Source organism: Amblyomma maculatum, chromosome 5 (assembly GCF_055883805.1).
Source record: "Amblyomma maculatum isolate TAMU_Amacu chromosome 5, ASM5588380v1, whole genome shotgun sequence".
NCBI lineage: Eukaryota > Metazoa > Arthropoda > Arachnida > Ixodida > Ixodidae > Amblyomma > Amblyomma maculatum.
The window spans coordinates 553201-573304 of record NC_139348.1 but is presented as its reverse complement, the minus strand read 5'-3'; positions in this window follow the sequence as shown (position 1 = coordinate 573304).

Below are 20104 nucleotides of genomic sequence, written 5' to 3'. Positions count from 1 at the left end.
TTGTATTGAATAAATTATACTTTTTTCTTTTTCCATTGTGAAATTATCTTCCCCTCTGTACTGTACCCTATGCCCTGAGGATAAAAGAATAACGGAAAGGAAAAAAGAAGCTAAGAGAAGTAATGGTATAGAGGAAGTGAGAGGGGAGGGGGGATTCAGTGGGAGCTAGCAGAATCCAGTTAGAGGACCTCTAATGTAGAGAAGGAATAAAGTAAGGAACAAACTAAGGATGAGCGGGCACACTGATGGGCGAATAAAAGATGCAAAGTCAAAGAACTAAAGAAACGACCGATGGTTAATGCTTTGTTGTCAAAGTGCCGCCGCTTATTCGTGCAGCTGGTTCGAATTCCGCGCGAAAATTCATTCGCCTTCTGCGCTTTTATTTAAGCATTCACGAAGCCACAGATTCATAAAACTGTTCATTATTAATATAAACAGCGCGAACACGAAGACAAGGGACAAAAAACAAGAAAGCCACAGTACATGCGCTGACTCACAACTAAGCCTAAGCCGTTTACTCCAAGGCCCAGAAAAACAAACATGAAGAAAACGAAACAGTCACGTGAAACAACCCCTGGGTTCACCTGCTGCATAAAAAATTACTTTAAAAAATCACTTAAAAAAGACACCTCTTTGCTTGAAAGAGCAAGAGGTGTCCACCTTCCACCTTCAGGTATGTGGACGACTTTTTGGTATTAACAGACCGTGAAGGATTCTATCAACGAATGAAGGACATTATGGATGTTTTTACTGAATGTGGATCCGGGCTGGGATTTACTGTTGAGAAGCCAGTGGACGATCGGTTACATTATTTAGATATTTTGATTCAATTCGGTGATGATCATGTTTGTTGGGAATACAACCCGAGATCGATGAAGCCGTTGCTAGGCTCCAATTCAGGACATTCTAAATTAGTGAAGAGTGGGATGATAAACACATGCTTATTAAATGCGTTGAAGAAATCTTGTTACCACGGCATGGGCAAGAGTTTTGAAAGACAAGCGAAGAGAATTGCAAAGGCCGGTTATCGGGAGTCAGTTATTATTGAGGCCAGTTGCCGGGTACTGAAGAACCTTAAAAGAACGCACAGGCTGAAATCCCTGCCCAGCATGGGTGAGAGGAAGAGGAAGGTTGCAGTGGTACCATATGTGCACAGGATTTCGCATGGCCTCAAAAATGTAGGCAAGAGGTATAATGTGGACGTCGCACTGACCGCCCCGCTCAAGATGAAGAGGATCTGCCCGGCTGTTCAAAGGGAAAGAGAAGTGAAGAAGCAAGAATGTGGGGTGAAACCCATATGTTGGATGCAAGACAGGTGTTGTGTATAGGCTTCCACTCTCTTGTGGAGCCAGTTATATAGGACAAACCGGACGGTGTATTAATAAGAGACTACAGGAACACTGTAACAACTTGGAAATTGGAAAGGACAAAACGTTTCTGGTATCCCATTGCCAGTCATGTGAAATAATGAAGAAGGAGAAGAAAAAGTGCACTCCTAAGTTTGACAGTGTTAAGATTTTATATCGCCACAAAGAGAAGATAACGAGAGAGATAGTGGAATCGTATTTTATTTCAACGGACAATAAGTGTGTCAGCAAGACGTCTCTTGCTCTTTCAAGCAAAGAGGTGTCTTTTTTAAGTGATTTTTTAAAGTAATTTTTTATGCAGCAGGTGAACCCAGGGGTTGTTTCACGTGACTGTTTCGTTTTCTTCATGTTTGTTTTTCTGGGCCTTGGAGTAAACGGCTTAGGCTTAGTTGTGAGTCAGCGCATGTACTGTGGCTTTCTTGTTTCTTGTCCCTTGTCTTCGTGTTCGCGCTGTTTATATTAATAATGAATAAGTACCAACTCGCCCAACAAAGTATCTTGGTAAGTCATAAAACTGCGCTGAATAATGGACTTAGATAAAAACAACGCGGCAAAAATATTTCTCGCTCCTCATCGGTCACAGTTTACGAGAAAATGGCTCTCAAAAAGCGTGTATTCATCATAGAAAAGCATTGCCTCCCACTACGACACAGGCCGCTGAGCGAACTGCCATCTCGCATGGCTTAGACTAACTAGGGGGCTTTATCTGGAACCGGCGCGGTACGCTGTGTCCCCACCTATATATCTTGCACCGTGGCTTAGGCCACGGCCGCTTGATGGAAGCGCACTGGCTGCGGCCTGCTGCGTCGCGCTGCCGTCAGTGGGCAAGCGCGTCCTTGGGGAGTTTACAGTTGCGCCCGCTATTTCTGCTGAGGGCGCCACTGTTCGGGGACACGCCGCCGCCGGGGTCGATGGCTCTGAGCGCGCGGTTTGCTTCCTTTCTGGACGCGTGTCTGCGTGGTAAACGCAAACTTTTTTCTGTGCACGTGTGCAAGCACGTTAACGTTGAGACGGGATGCGTTTGTTTTTTAAGGGGAAGGCCGTTCTAGGCTCATGGAGCGAAAATCTGCGCAGAAGCTGTGCCTGTAATCTGTGCGGCGCATCTGTGCACTGGTGTGTCAGTCGCAAAAGCGGACATGTAAGGAGGGAGATTAAGAATGAAAATGATTGATGGTAATAGGTAATCAATAAAAGTTAAAAATAGACAATGATAGAGGTAATGACTAATGCTAGTGACTAATAATGGGTAATAATGACTAAAACGGTTTGTAAGGACCAGTATATCAAACTACGACATGTAATGACCGCAATTGATTAGAAATGAGTAAAAGTGCTTAGCAATATGTGGTAATGTCTATAATAGCTAGGCATGACTCATCATTACTGCTAACGGCTACGACATGTAATGACCACTGCTGATTCTAAATGATTAACCTGCTTAGTTATGAGTGGTAAGGGCTACAATGACTACGCAGGAAGACTCATCATGACTGGGAAACGACCAATATATCAAACGACGACTTGAAATGACTGATTGAACTTGTTGGTGATTAATTCTAGGTAACAGTGCAAACAACATGACGGGAACACAGGAGAAGAGGACGGGACAACCGTGCTAGTTGTGTCGTCCTCTTTTTCTGTGTTCCTGTCATGTCGTTTAAGCTATTCAGTTACCAGGGAGCTGGCCAGTGAACTAGGATTTTTAACGATGTGTTGTGAAGCAGATGAACACGATGAGGTGGCACCAGAAGCTTTTCTCGCAGGTTATGTTGCGGGACATTGCGGGACAGAAAAAGGCACGAAGGTTTTTTTTTTTAAATAAGCATACAATTTGATCTATATTTTGCCGCGCTAGTCTGAGTGGCCTTGCAAGCAAAGGAGCCTGTGCATACAACATTATACTCTTGAGACTGTTTGAGCCGATGCGATAAACTGAAAATCCACGTTCCACAGAAAATCCGGCGCCCGCTCTGTCGGCGGAAAGTCGGGAAAATACCTCTCTAGTAAGAGGCACTTTAGTTGGTGATATAGCCAGACACCTTTGGCGCAATGAGAACACATGACATGTTCAATGTGGCAGGCGCTGCCAAACCAGAGAGAGTCAATAAGACGTCAGGGTGAAATGGGAATTATTGAAAGTGGGACCCTTAGATCCCAAGTCAGGCACACTACACTCCTATAGGGTAAAATTTTGCATCTTGTTAGAAGTACAAATGGAGAAATCCAATTTTGATCTATTCCGTCTTCAAACAAGTTCTTCGGAATGAAAACGTTTTCAGATACTCATGGTGTTTGAAAGCTCCTTGCTCGGTGTCTATGCGTCTTTACTCCGCCTAGTGGCCGCTCTCTCTTTGCCGACCAGCGGGTGGCAACATCATTATTGCAGCTGCTTGTTTCTTGCATCTGCTTGCGTTCTTTCACGCACGCTTACCATGGTACAAGACATGGGATCAGCGACAAATTCTACAGCAGTATGCTGCGCAGACTCCCTTCAAGACGCCAGCGAGTTCAGGGAACGCTTCGTGCAGCTTCTCGTGCGCTGCCGACCCGTGACAGACACAGCTAACATGGCGGTGTGTGACGCATCTGCATCCCCGCCCCCGTTTGCTCTCCGTCCGCTTCTTTGTGCTTTGTTCGCAAGTGTCGCAATACGAAATTCTGGACTCCATCGACCTGCGCAGCAATGTGCTGCATGAAACGCTACGTTCAAGCAACCGCAGTCTGCGTAGCACAAAAATGTTGACAACTGCCGATTAGACGGGTTGACTGGCAATGGGGGATGCATGTTTCCACGATGCCGGTGTCCCCTCGATTGTTCGCTGCTACTTCACGAGCAGCGGCCGAGATAACCAGCATTTACATTGCCTTCTCAAGCCGCTGTCGCATATGCAATTATGCCAGTTTATATTTATGCGAGTGGGCAGGCTGATATCTCCATCTTATCCAGCGGTCACTAGCGTTAGTACCTTGGAACGTTAGTATCTAGTTCTCAGGCCGTAGATATGAGGACATGATATTACAGTCGTGCCTCCTTGCACTTTAGGCCTCCGGCTGTAAGCATCAACAGTCCTTCAGGAATGCAAACTGTTGTTATTTAAGTCCTACTAATACGGAAACTCTGTCCAGACAATTATCTTGGTGAATATTTGGAAACCCGTTCAGCCTCGTCTATTTTGATAACGTTATGAACGGCGGCAAACAAAACTATAACCTACAGTAATATGTGGTGTCGTTTCCCATGTTTCAAAAAGGCCCTAGAACACAACTGAAGTCATCAGTGTTTATTCATCGTTCGAAATCATCGTTCACTGAGGTTTGCGGTCCCGCCCTCTTGATGTTGAAAAAATCATCATCAGCATCAATGTTGGGTGGCGCAGCGACATGATCTGGAGATTGCTCATCCCTGAAATGCGCCTGGTAGCAGGAGCGGACTAGGTTCCATTTCTCCCGCTCAAGTTTGTCGTCCTGGAGCCAAGCCAACTTGAAACGTGGATGTGTGATCGCGGCAATGGTGTAGTCCGGGTCTGCAAGCTGGTGCGCAAACCTGGGTAAATCATAACATAGTGCTTATAACTTATATGTGACCAAGTATATCATCCGCATTATCATCAATATTCCAGATGGTCTGTCAGTTACCGTTGCATTTATTTATGGGTAATTAGATCTACGGGCATAGAGGCAAAAAGTTTCCCGCACTTCTCCACTACAACTGAAAATTTCACTTTAACTTAAAAATTATGAGAAGTGCCAGCTCGTGGTGAGGGCAACGATGACGACGGTGTCAGCTAGTGCCATCTAATAATTAAATGGATGACGTAAAAGCATGACAACAAGACTCGGAGCCAACTACGCTTGTTGGTTTTCGATCTTGTCTCACTCTTCCACACAACTATTTCTTCTAATGAGAGCGATGTTTAAATGTTTACACTTGTCTGTCAGCTTTCCTACAACGTGATAAAGCAGCTGAATGTGACGTTTAGGTTTGTAGTGTGAGACACGTACAAATTTCCACACCGATCAACCATATAAGCTACGTCTCCCCACATGGAACACAAACGTATAATCAGCTGCTCTATACTTCTGACATGCTAATTGCTGTTTCAGGCTTTTGATGCACATATATCGACTACATTCTCACAGCCGCGTAGTGGCATCCGCTCATTAACGCGCTAGAAAGATTCCCTGAATTTGAAAGGACATCTACCACACAGATCAAGTTCGAAAAACTCACCTCTTCACGACGCCGCACTTCACAGCGCCAAGAAGTGATTGGTAATACAAAGCGCTTGAGGACAGTGCAGCGGCCATTGGAGAGACCACAGCGTTGGCAAAAGTACCCCCGTGAATATGTATTTCTCCCCCTGCAAAATGTCGAGGGACCGCGCTACTGGCCGTAGAACCTGAAAGAGCAGGATTGAAGCAGTACATTTAAGCCCAGCGTAATATTTAACCACATGTCTGTAATGAGTTAATTACTTTAAGAACTCCGCGATATTGATATCCTGTAATGAATATTTTTGGCACGCATGACTAACATTATCAACGCTTACCTGAGCCTATATAATAATAGAAAATAATTTCATATAGAGATAAAAATGTCAACCTACCGACGTGTACTGTTCCAAAAAGACAAGGTCATCTCCAAGGATCCGGGATATGTTCACGGCGTCGAGAACCTTGTTGATGCGTGTGCTCCTGCTTCCCTGATCTGGTCCAGAGCATTGAACAGGGAGTTCCACCTTGTTGCACAGGGTACAACTAGAAAGCGCCCTAGATGCTGCTGCACTGCCTCTGAGGCTATAGAGGAATTCTGCTGCTTTTTCCATAAGGCCTTGCCGGTGCTCATAACGCGCGTAAATGCACGCCTGTACCGACCGTCTTGCAGAGCCCGTTCAGCGTCAATGGTGGCAATGAGTTTAAGCGTGTGCGCCGCACAGCGTTCATTCTTTGGCAGCCTTGGTTCGTCTGGATCTGGAGGGGTAGCCGAGTCAGAAATAACTTGGAGAATATCCTGCACGCTGACAATTTCTAGGTCTTCATCATCTTCTCTCATTTGTTGCGGACCAATATCCTGCAAGCGGTAAAATGAGGGCTCTGTTTTTAGACGGAGATACTAGAAATAATTAAGGCGATAAGTAGGAAGACATTTTACCTGAATGACTTCGCGAAGTTTGACGCGTTGTCTCTGACGGTCACGGTGACTGTTCAGAATTGCATAGTCCACTAAGACGCCATGCAGTGCGTGCGCGAGTACGTCGTACGTATGGTGTCCAGTGAGGCGTATGCATGCCAGTACGGCAGACTTTCTCGCGCAGTCTTCGCCCAGCCAGTGGACGATTACACCAAGAAAGCTCCTGCAATGAATAAGTTCTGGTTAGAAGAATACCACAAAATGCTTTACAAAGAAAATTGCATACTTCAAATAGTGTTACAGGGAGGTCGCAATGTAAGCTTGCTTACCGACGAAAGGATGACCAGCAGTCGGCTGTGCAGCTCACAGATGACACATCTCGAAGTGTGGCACGCAGCTTGTCCTTCATTTGTTCGTACATTTTGTTGACTCTCTCAGCTACTGCCCGACGGGAGAGCACTTTGATGCCAGGTTGAAGTGTCTCTAAGAGACTGATAAAATCTTCGTGTTCAACTACGGAGAAGCTTTGGAATGATCCTATAACGAACTTCGTTACAGCCGAGTCTACTTCCTGCTGAGACGGAGTGGGCACTTTTTTTAGAAAACATCCTTCCAGTCTTTTCTGCTTCAGAGCAGACGAAGAGCCTTCATCAGAGTCGTCTGGCAACCGTTTCTGTTTTCGAACATCACGTTCTTGCAAAGCGTATGGATGCTTTTTCCGAAAAAAAATAAATAATAATAAGAGTAAAAAAAAAAGACCTGTGTCCTTACTCTGCAAGGTAATACTTGGAAGTATTAGACTATACGTAATCAGAAAGGAGATTACACGGCTAATTTTTCTTCTTTGCTCAGCTCATACCTCAGTGTTTTTATGAAAACTGGCAAGCTGAGAAGAAAGCAGTACGCGAAGAAAAACGCTTTGCACGAAAAAATTCCTTTGATCAGCTATCGAGACTAGACGTACCTTTTTTTTACAAATGATCACACAATAAACAAGGCACTCAGTGCGTCGCAGCTACTGGATGCAAGCATATGTCAAGTTCAAGTAACACCAACAAGGCGCATACTGTTCTGTTACCAGATTTTGCACTCCCCTACCTTGAATTAGAAACGCCGCCACGTTAAGTCAGTAAAGAAGTAAGCTGTAATAAATTTGAAATTTGTCTAAGAACAATATGCACGACCTGGCATTTTGCATTCTCAACACTGCTTCGTAAATGTGCAACAAGATGACCTCAGTATCAAATATCTGAGTATATTAAACTAACTTATCAGCCGCGCAGTTCACGCCACAATAAAATCAAAACCAAGGTCTTAGACGCACTGTTAATACTACGCAGTTTATAGCCTGCCTCAAGCCAAAGAAAAAGCACTGCCTTCTGAGCAAACGATTTAACCCATACGCGTTGGCAATGTTCAGTTCGCAATCACCGATCTGTCACAGAAGAGAGTGGAAGCGCGTTTTTTTTTCCCCAACTCAGAATACAAGGTATGAGTAGAAAATAAAAGCTTACCTGCAGGTGCTTTAGCAAGTTTGATGAAGTCTTGAAGCTGGAGGATAACGTATTCGGTCCTGGCGGACATAACTTGCACGTTACAGTAACATTGTCTCCCATTTTTTACTTGAATTCAAAATAGGGCTTGAGATCCGGCCATGGAAGCTCGTCTTCTCGCAAACTCATTACCGTTCTCAGGCCTCAGAAACAAATTTTGAAAATGAAAGTTATGCTTGCGCCTGTGAGTTAGATATTACGCATGAAGCTCTCGACTTGACATCTAGAAAGCTAAGCTGTGAGTGGAGATCAGCTGCTAGCCCAGAACACCAGATCAGGATACCGGGGCCAGGTTTTTGGTACATCAGAAGACCGTCCCACATTTTGCAGTCACCCAATCAAATTAAATTAAAAGACGATTGGTCCACGGAACCGACTCTCACACCTTTAACTTTGACAGTGTTAATAACTCTTTCCCTGATGCTAAAACTAAATAAAAACATGAAAATATCTACCAAATTCTGATGCGCTCAGTGAGATCCAAAGACGATTGGCTCACTGAATGGTACACCACGCCCTTGAACTTCAACAGTGCTACAAGTCTCTCTCTCTAAATAAAAAAAAAAAGCACCAGAACACCAAGTTTTGTTTTCAAAATAGGTGGCACACATTTCCCTTTTTTCCCGCCAAACACAGTTTCCGCTGACAGTTGACCTTCTTTGCGTTCCCAGAAATCGGTACATTACCGAACTAAGACAAACACAGCACCAGCCAAACACATCACTTTTAGTAGTTCCCGTCAGTAAAGGCGCCAAATTCTTCGCTGTCTTGCGCTGTCCGCACCATTCAAGCTTTCCGAAGCTTGTTACTTGTTGCCTGCAAAGCGCCCGGACTCAGCACCTGCAGCCGCTTGCGGCAATGTTTTCTATAAGAGCCCTTCATGTGTCCCCCTTCGCCTCGCAGCGACGACGTAACGCGATTGCGAGCACAAGTGCGGCCTGCGTGGGCGTAACCGGGGGAGCCGTGGTGCGCCCACTGTCCGCTTCTCGTGGACTTCAGAAGATAGGATAGGATAGGATAGGATAGGATAGGAAGTACGTTGGTTTCTCTAGGAAGGTCCTGGGCTAGTTGCAGAAGAGGTACATCCTCCGTCTTCTCACAGGGTCGGTGCCCCTATTCCAGGGCTCCGCTGAGCTTCGTTGCTCGCTGGGCGTGCTGGATTAGACCTAGTTGGCAATCCAAATCGCCGCTGGAGAGCCGGCTCTCCCACTGTTCCGCACTCGGGTCTTTACGAAAGCTATCGTTATTTCTACATTGCCACGTGATGTGGTATAACGAAGGTTTGCTACCACACCATGGGCAGGTGTCCCGATATTGTGACGGGTAAATTTTGCTTAGGATATGCAGGTTAGGGAATGTTTCTGTCTGAAGTCTTCGCCAGTACACTGCCTCTTGTTGTTTTAGATCCCAATGAGGCGGCGGATAGCGGATCCGTACCCCCTTATAGTAGTTCAGAATGTCTGAGTACGTAGGGCCGACTCGCTCGGGTAGATCATCCAATTGGGAGGAAGCTCGGCTCGTGTACCCTCGAGCTACCTCATCGGCGCCTTCGTTCCCCGCTATGTCGGTGTGTCCTGGCACCCAGTAGATGTTGTGTTTGACTTTTGATGGGGTCGCGCTCTGGAGGAGCCTGAGCGCGGCGCGACCTATGCGGCCGATCATGTAGTTACGACTTCAGAAGAGTGCCGCCTCTCAACTCGGCCTACGGCTATTAGGGGCCAAGCACGACTTCTCTCGAGGCTGTCTTGTCAGGGCAGTAAATTCTACCGATAGGCGCCGATGTCCACGATGCGCTGTGCGTCGCCTTAAACGGCGTGCCCTACCAGGGAGTGCGCGCGCGTTCCGTTTAGTTTACTTCCAACTGGGCCCTCTGTTTACTCGAACGCCGACCTAACATGCTTCTGCCCTTCCGCCTGGGTTCGGCGCCGCATCGTCTAGAGTTGTTTGCGGCATGAACAAACAGAATGACTGAGTAATAAATTTCTTTTCGAGACTCGCCAGTCTCCGTTTCAGCAGGCCGTATTCTTCAGCCACTGGCTGGAGGGCTCCCGGTGCACTCCACTGCCCAACAAAACAAAGCGACAACGAGAGGCCGGCGGTCTGGCAAACGCTTCTGCGTGATTCTAACTAAAGCTGCCGGTCAATGAGCCCTTTCTCAGGCACGTTGTTGAGTGTGACTGTGAGCGTGTACAGTGCAGCAAGTAGTACATAGCTTTCCCTTCGTAAAGGAAAGATAGCATGCCGTCCCTATCACCGTGCACTAGCGTATGAGTCCGACAGCCGGTTTTCAGCCCGACAGGCCCGCCATATCAGAAAATAAACGTTTTTCACTCACTTCCGACCCAACATTGCCGGTCTCAGGTACACACCCTGTATGTGCGCGTGTGGAACACAACCAGACGCCGAGCAGTGTGCGTGCGTGTGCGGTCGGGAAAGCTGCATAGCTTTGCCTTCGTAGAACTTGGCGCAAAGAGACCGCGGTTGCCTGCGCCCTCGGCGCCCCTCGCCCGTGAGTAAACTTGCTTGGCGGCCCCGCTCTTCCGCGTTTTTTTCCGTCCGTGTATTTCACTATAGAAATGAACCCCGAACTGTGCGCTACAAGCAGCAGTGGTGCTTTTAGAACAAAAGTAATTTCGAGAGTAATTAATTACTTTTACTGGGAAATTACCAGCCGAAAGTAATGCATTACTTTACCGAATTACCAGAACAGAAAAGTAATTCATTACATTACAAATTACCGAAGAAAGTAATTAAATTACAGTTATTACATCACTGTAATTCAATTACTGCCATGTCTGATTTGTGGACAGGCCGAGGGTGTCGCTGGGCCAGTTCGTTCACGCTTCATGCAAAAGAACAATACCAAAGGGCAAAAATGTAGACATGGAGGCCGGAAACAATGTTTGTGGAAGTATACATTATAAACCTCCTGAGCCTGTTATTCTTTATTTCCTGTTAGCCGGCTTTTTATCTTTAAGACTATGCTGCATACTGATAAATTAAAAGTAATAGAATTCTGAAATTATCCGATGGAATGATAACAAGCAATGTTGAAAATCACAAATTGCCCCTACACTTTCCTTGACTCGCCGATCATCGTTGATGGGCAGGCAGCTGAGGAAACAATGCAGCTGCCAGTAGAAAATCCATGGGACACCAGGCGACCCAGTTGCAGTGCCTGTTCGTCTCAGCTGCCTGGAAAAATAAAAAAATTATTTCAGTTAATAAATGCGCTAATTAAACTATGGCATTTGAAGGTTCTGAATGCTGGATTTGTACAAATTCCCTCTGTAAGACTAAAATTTCATAAATATGCGTCTAACCCATATGCACAGGTAGGTTAGTGATGAAATTAACTGTTGCAATTTTTCATAGAAATGTGGCTAATTTAATCCTGCTAGTTGCATCTTTGCACACAAAGCCAGGACTGTTCATTGTGATCAGCTATTCTTCTAGACTTGTTTCTTCCCTGCATCAATTTCTAAGCCCTATTGGGTGTACTAATCTACAGATACTTCTAGTACACAGAGAATCCCGGTAACGACACATAAGAAATATAAATGTAGAAATTTAATAGACTAAATTGTTGCTCTAGAATGTGGCCGGAAATAGCAATGCGTACCGCAATTCTGCCGGAGGTGCAGCCCGAAGTTTGCAAATTAAAGCCACGAACACATGTGCAACGAAAAAGACGAAGTTGGCGCGCAGTGCGGCGCTCTCGTGCACGAGCCGAGATTCTACGGGCTGGGAACGCTGCTCCTGCCGTGACTGCGTTTGCAAGATCGTCTCCTCCGCATCTACGGGGTGAGTTGGCCAGCTGGCCCTGTGGTTTGATTATCGTACGCCCACGTCGCTATTCTTAGCTCGCATCTTTGCGGGACACTTGCGGGTCCCGCGCGCTCACCGGCGAATTCTCGCAAGGGGTAGGAGCCAAGCGCCTGAAGCCTTTTACGTTTTTCGGCCGTTTGCCGAAAGGCACCACAACGCTAGAACTATCCTAGTGAAGCGCTTTTCGAAAACGGAACTTGGTGGGTTCAAGAATTCGCAGGCAGGAAGTTCGAGATTTTCCTGAAGTCTCTGGCTGCAGTTGAGAGATTCGACGGGGTCCGTCGTGGATGTTAAGAGAACTGCGGTGACTTCTGAGTATCGGCCACGCGCGCAAAGCTGATGTGCGTCATCGGAGTTGGCAAGTGCGCTACAGTCTTTTGGAAAACATTTTCAGCGTAGCTCGCGAGACCGTCATAAAGACAAATTTGCAGGGTTGCCTATTTTGGCCAAAAACGGCCGTTGCCACCATTTCGTATTTGGCTGCATTAGCTGATTAGGAACCGTAGTTTCTTTCTTTGGGAAGATCACAGCTTTGTATTTTAACCAAAATTACATTTATTAGTTAGAAATATATTCGCCGACGCATTGTTTTAATGCGTAGCATTAGTCAGCTAATGAACATCGTATACAGAATGTGTACACAGTGTCCGCAGTAGTTGTGTACATGTGTTTTATTTTAGCTACAATACCACAATTCTTATATCAGTGGAAACCTTATGTCTAGTATAATTGCACTACGTTATTATAGATACTAATATTGAATAGTTAATTAATTGATTGTGATTTAAAAATCAACTGCAGGCTAATTCATATTGCAAGAAAGGCCCAGAGCGCCATTTTTCGGTACAGTGCAGCAGTCGACCGTGGAGCAGGCCGCGCAAGTAGTGTCAAGGCGAATGGTGTGCGGTCGTGGGTTGCAACAGCCGAACGCATATTAAAGCGCAAAAGGTGAAGTCCAGATAAGACGACTGCGCCTTTTTCGAAAAATCAAAGGTACGCTTGCACGAATTCGACAAGACCAGGAGGGATAGGAACGTCGCAGAAGAGAGTGGCTTGCACATCTACAGACATTGCACAGCAGTCTGGACTAACAACAAGTGTGTTCACGTCATTTCATGTCAAGTACGTAAACGATTATTGATGTATTGCAGCCCGTACGTCGCACTGGTCAATGTGGTTACTTTTTCACAGCCACTCGTCTTGCGGTTTAAGTCGGGAGCGGCTCTGCAGTTGCTTTGTTTTAATGGGTGCACCTGAAATGTACATATGATGCACGAATTGCTGCAGGAGCTCACAATTCTAGCTTTACGTGTTCATTTTGTAGGTCGGCCGTCTAAAATTTTCGATAACTGCAAACCTGATTCAGCTCCATCGTTTCACCTGGGGTGCACGCATAAAAACAAAGCAATTGTGGTGCCGCTCGCGACTTAAACCGCAAAACGCGCGGATGCCAAAAAGTAAAGAAATGGACAAGTGCGACGTACGGGCTGCTGTACATACATCGATAATCGTTTACGTACCTGACACGAAATGACGTGCACACACTTGGACACACTTTGTCCGGAGTGCTGTGAATGCCACGTCTGTTGATGCATGCAAGCCACTCTCGTCTGCGACGTTCCATCGCTCCTGGTCTTGTCGCATTCGTGCATGCGTACCTTTGGTATTTTCAAAAACGCGCAATCGTCTTGTCTGGACGGTACCTTTTACGCTTTAATATGCGTGCGGCAGTTACAGCCCACGACCACACAGTAAACCATCCTTTTGGTACTATTTGCGCGGTCTGCTCCGCGGTCGACTGCTGCACTGTACAGGAAAATGGCGAATTTCCTCAGATTACCCAGAATGCAGAGCGCCTTGAGCGTTCGTGCTAGCTAGTGCAAGCTCCCTATGATAGGAGAGATAACCTGGGCCAGGGGGCGCTGCGCCGCTGTGTGCTTCAGCGCCCTCTATGGAGACCTCGGCAAAACATCCGCGCAGCGTGATCGCGTAGTCTGCTCCCCACTGCATAGACACCCACGTTGTCGTCTGCTCCGCGCTGCATTCCAGCGCGCGTTTACGCGCGCACGCGGTAGTTTCTATCCTCCGCCAGCTGGGTTCTGACCGCTGCCGCATTCCAACAAAGGAGGCGAAAAAAAAGCAGAACATGAATGAAACCATAACGACGCGCCTTTTCGCAAAACTTGTGTGGTAAACGGCAATGAGGTGGTGTCGGCCCCCTTTTTTTATGTCAATCGTTGTATTCTCATATGCGATCCTGCATCTGGAGCTCGAACACAGCGCACTCGCTCGAGCAGATGACTGAATTGGATTGCAGAGAGTGGCTGTAGAACTACGAAGACGAAGGTCTCCCTGGAGAACTTTCTCCCCTGCACCGAAAGCCGCACGCATTTCCTCGGTGTTCGTCTCGTGAAGAGAGGAAATTGCCGCAAAAATGGCCTGCCACGGCTTCTCGTCAGTGACCCAGGCCATTAAGAAACCCTACACCGTTAAAGGTAGCTAGGTCATTGATTTCAAATGGCAGCGCCGCAGCAGCGAAGTTCACCTGGCCGCTGTTGGCATGAACATTAGGGTAAGACGGTATGCTTTGTGCCTTTGTAGGGAACACGTGGAAAACGCGCCGAAAACAGGCACCACGGCGCCGGTAGCATCCTGTGTAGTCGTCACACTGCCGAAGCGACTGGGCATTATGGGTGGCAACGTTTACTATCGTTCACCTTGTTGGGGGATTGCCTAAAACATATGTCCCCAAAGCGTTTATGGGCCCCTTACAAGTGAGCAGTCACAAAGGGAACGAAAGCTCTCCAACCGGCGCCCGGAGCACTCATCGATGTGTACACAACATCAATGATTCTCCACGAGAAGGCTGGACCCTTCATCATTTGAACAGCATGGACAGAGACATCGGGGCTTCCGATTTTATCTTTACTCTCCCACGCTTTATCAACACCAAAGGGGCCGCTTCATGTCCCTGAAAATACCTGTCGCTTGCATCTCTCCTTCGAGTAGCAGTAAAAATATGTACCAGCAAACCCCCGGCCTGGCGCCCAGCTTTTTCAGGATGTGAGCTTGGAAGAAGCTCCGCTAACCACGCTGCGCCCTCTGGGGAGCAATCAGTTTCGAACACGTCAGCCTGCAAAGGTGGTTCAAGATTTAGTTGAGATTGATGAGGAGATGTCGATGATCAAGTGATGTCGATAAGATGTTGACCCTGATCATATAAAGAAAAAAGGGCCGCGTTCATGCTTTTTTAGAAGCGAAAAGCTTTACTACGAGGGTTTGAGTCGAGCTTCGCGTATGCCGTATGTCGTAAGCCGTGTGCGGTATGCCGCGACAGAGTGATGTCACAGCCAAGGCCAGCTGCGCAGCCCCCTCGCCAAGCTTCGCCGGCGTTGCAGGTGACCATATTAACCCATGTTTTTGGAGGTCATTGTAACTATCACTAACCATCACTTACTAGTTAAGGGGTGTTTAACGAACACCAGCCAAACATTAACTAGTACTCAGAAAGTGCAAGTCATCGTTACAAATGGTAATAGACGTTTCGAGACGTCCATAGCCGGCACATGGAGACGTCATCGGCTGTAACGTCATGACCGGCCGGATGTGACATCATCATGATGTGGTGGCGTCACCAGGAGATTCACGCATATACAAAGCTGACTCCGCCGTTCGTTGCATCCCTGTATCCAAGCGGCGCATTTGATTTGGCTCTGCCTCGAACGCCGCACCACATAGTATGTGACGTCACCCATCTGCCGTCAGCTATGAGGACCAAGCGGGAACGAGTGCGCTCCAATGCCGCCGTGCGGCGCTTCTTGCTTTCCGCGAGGAACAAGCTGCGCATTTCCTTTCCTGTAAACGAATTACAGAGAGCCGGTGAATTCACACGCGCTCGACATGGAAGCAAAGGAGAGTTTAGTTGCTGGCGAATGGCTCAGAAGACTTCTAACTTCTTTTGATCCCGAGAAATGCTTTTCGCTACGTATATCCAGGCATAGCAGAGCTAAGCCATCTTTCATTTATTTGTCTGAGCCTGTCAACAAGCGCTCTTTGAAAGCAATCTTGGCGGCGATCAATTATTTATGATCTCACGCTTTCGAAATCATGATGCACCGCGTGTCACGCTGCTTTCGCATTTCTGCAATGTAGATCCTGCAGTACTCTTAGAGTTTTTAATTCTACTCGTCTAATGACGAGACGTTTTCTTGGATATGTGACTTGAGAGTGTAGTGCAATGCTCAAAATGTTTCATAAGAAACTTCAATATTAGTCCAATAAAATTTTCTCGGCATTGTGGCGTTTTAATAGGGGGATAAATACGTTTTCCCCACTTAATTGCGGTTGACAGTCAAAACCGCAGACCACACCCAGTGATCGCGTGCGCTACCGAGCGCATGCCGACCACTGCGGGCCGTGCTCTTAGGAACAAAAGAACAGCACGTGCTGACAAAAAAACAGGAATTTATTGCTGCAAGAACAGCAACGCCACCTAGCAATAAAACACACTAATGAATACAGGTCGTCTGACTCACCAGCAGGGCTACGGGCGAATGTTCGCCCACGCTAGGGCAGGGGATAAACTCCGAGGCCGGACAAGACGGGCAAGCGGGGTAAGTCCCGCGAGGCTTCACCTCGCCGGTGACTGCGGAGTGCCGCGAGATGTCCGCTCGCGTCCAGTTCCCGATGCCGAAGAGAGTTGGCTTTGTCCGCGTGCGCGGTGCCAAGATCAGGGGTGGCGCTTGTGCTGCCAGTGCTGCGACACTCTCCTCCGCGCCGCGCTTTCCTCCTCGATTCTCCTCGCGCGGCGGCGGCGAGCGCTGCGCACGACACGCTTTTTCCCCCTGATGCCCGCCGGCCGGCCGCAGCAGTGAGTGAAGCGCGAGCTTTTGGGACAGGTCTGCGCTCCAAGAGTGCACAAAATTTTTGAAAAATTGCGAGAAAAGCATTGAGAATGCCTATAGTAAAGTTCATGAATTGATTGGTTTCTTCTTAGAACTGTTTGAATGGGGAATACTGATAAACAAAGCTTTCAGGCGAGTTCTGTGCTACAGACACTTTTTAAGTCTCATGATAAGGTTTTACTTTGTGCACTTAATCTAGTACTGCCTCTGACTTTGTGTTTGTTTTTTTTAGAGCGTGAAATCTGTCACCGCGGCAAAACTTCAGAAAACGATCCAGGCTGGTGCTTTGAACTTCAACATTAGAGAAGGTTAAAGCAGGACTTAGTCTATTTCGCTACTGTCAAGCTATCTCTCTAATCATAGTATATGTCACGTGATCAACTATGAGATTGGATTATTGGTTAATTGTAGATGTATTTCAATCAATTACTGGGCCAAATTAATTGATATTTAGTAAATTGCAATTAAAATCTAAATTTTAGCTGCAACACCGAACCGTATACCGTTGGAAAGCTTTGGCCAAGTGTAATGGCACTGTGCTAGTTAGCGATCCGCGATAATCTGCGTTCATTAGTTAATTTTGTATAAAATCAAATTTTGAGCTGTTCCTTGCTGCTTCGAGGCAAGGAACAGGTTTGCCACGGCAGTCTTGATATGATGCTGATGGAGGAATTAAATATTTTTATGAGTACGTGGCCCCTCACTGACTTCGCGTGTGGTTAAAAGACAGCAGGGTACACTGGGAGAAGTGGTGGGCCCTATTGCCGATACACTGAAGTTCTGGGGCAAGCATGCTGTGGTCTCATGCGCTGTGTAAAAGAGCTTGATTTCATTGAACGCAACAATCAAATAAAAAAATTACAAGGTGCATATAGGTCTTCAACGTGCGGAAATGAGAAAGCATATAACTGCCAATTCATTAACTATCGCTATCCATCTATCACTATATCTACTAATGCCAGAGACCTATCGTAACTGTCACTATCCGCAACGAACACTATCACCTCACTATCCGGGCCTATTACTATAATTTACTATTATTATCCATAACAGTAACCATCATTACCTATCACTATTCATAACCATCACTATTTAATCTGATGCCGTCCCATGACCCATTGATATACTTCAATTTTCATTGACTTACGTTGTCAGTCATATCTCTATTATCTCATAATATCTGACGAGACAACTATACATTGACTTTTAATTCTTATACTTTCTTGTTTTCTCATAAATGGAGGTGGGAAAAGAGCAAGCCACAGAAATAACTGACTACTATCAGCGCGAGGTTCATGTCTCTGTCGAGGAGGCTTCCTTTACTTCAGGACAGGTCGGTGAGAGAAAATTGATGGAACTGCGTCTGGTCTGTTTTTTTTTTCGAGTTCGTGTAATATTGGCGGCTCAAACTGGTCTTCAGTGAAATGTAGCTAGAACATAGAGCGATGAGATAATTACTCAGGCTAGGTGAAAAAAAAAATCTTGCATACAATTGAAATGAGTAATATGTTACAGTGTTAAGAATTGTTGCTCGCAAAATGTTCCCCTATTTTTACATAATAACTATAATCATCATTGATTGTTTAAGTTTCGTAAATACAGAAAATTGATGCAATGATTCCGGCTGATTTGACATCGATGGGATAACTTTTCTCGCAATAAATGAATACGCGGAATCGCGCTTTTAGAGCTCCAGCTTTCAAAGCGAAGGTAACCTGCCAACTCCTTGTAGTCATGGTCAAAGTGAAGCGTGTGTGATCATATGAACACCTCCTGCACATTGGCCGTATCCCTGATAAAACGAACGCATATTTTTTAACCCACGCGTGCGTCGAAGCATGGCAAGACACATTCAAGAATTGAAACAAAAAATGCCATACGACCTAACTAGTGCAGATTACTCGCAATACCTCGGGTTTACTTCCCAAAGAGTTTTTCGGGGCCAGCATTCAATGCTCCCGAGTAACCGACGCACACTACAAGTAAAAGCTGGAAAGGCTAGCTCCTCTACAAGCCCGTATTTTGATTTTTAGTGAAGGAGGCCAGGGATCCTAGCATAATCGCGACAAATGCAATCGAGAGACTGTAATTTTCCAGTTATTTCTGACAGCAAAAAGCAGATTATAGCGCCCTGTTTCTCACTGTACAGAAGTCGAAGCGTGTTAAATGATGGAGCCTTGGAGCCTCGCAGAATATTCAGCATGCTGCAGAGGACAACCTTATTTTTATACAATGATCATGCTGCCGCCGCAAAAATATTGAGCAGCAAGCAGGAATAAAAACCGCAGCGTCAGGTGACGCGTTATTACGGGGAGTGAGAAAGGCACTCGACGTCGCAAACAACTCTGTTGTTTCTAGGAATAAACGTGTTTCGACTAATCTTGTGAATCGATTGACTCGTGCGCAAGCCGTCACGCTTGCCTTGAGATATCATGAATACCGCATAACCATCTTCAGGTCGCTTGCTGCAGTTGTACGCGCAACAGCACGGCATAGAGCTTGCACGCTGCAATAAAAGCACAGCGCGCAATGTTCGCTCGCCGAGACTAGGAGAAAAATGGCGCGAAGGAAAAAGAAAACACAAGGAAAACACCGGACGCGCGTCGGTTTCCAATGGCAACGGCAGGGAGACCAATCGTCGCTCAGGAAATCGGGCGGAGAGCCGGCCTTCAGCGAAGGGGCGCGCAAGGGGCGAGGAGGAGGCGAGGAGGTAGCGCGGCGGCGGCAAAGTTCAATCGTTGGCGTTACTTTCAAAGTATCAAGGGGTTTTAGTGCTGCCGCGACGCCGGCGCCATCTCTCGATAGTTAATGTTGACCACCAATGTTGGCGCCGTTTCGCGATAGCTAGAATAACTATCGCGGGGGAAAGCCGACTTTAAAGGGGACGATGATAGATCGTTCCCCACAGCATAAACTATCAAATCATATATGGCGGTGCTGTTGCATTGAGTTCAACATTTATAAATAATTACCGGAAATAGACAAGCTGAATAATACACGACATAAGCTAATCAAGCGATATAACACTTGTGTCACTATTACCTTTGACATAATCTACGCAGAGATTTAATACTTGCATTGCTAGGATTGACTCGAACGCTGGACATTAAAGTCGAGTTGAAGGTCGAACGGACGCACCCTGCCGATGCTGCACTTTTGCATTGAGTATTGATTTTGCTTTAGAAATGGCATTCGGTCAGAGCAGCGATTAGGAAGATCCTTCTAGCGGGAATATTTGCGAAATCACTCTGGCATTGAAGGGGATCTCCGATGGCTGATATGAGAAGCACATGTAGGGCGTGCGCCCAGAAATATTTAGGG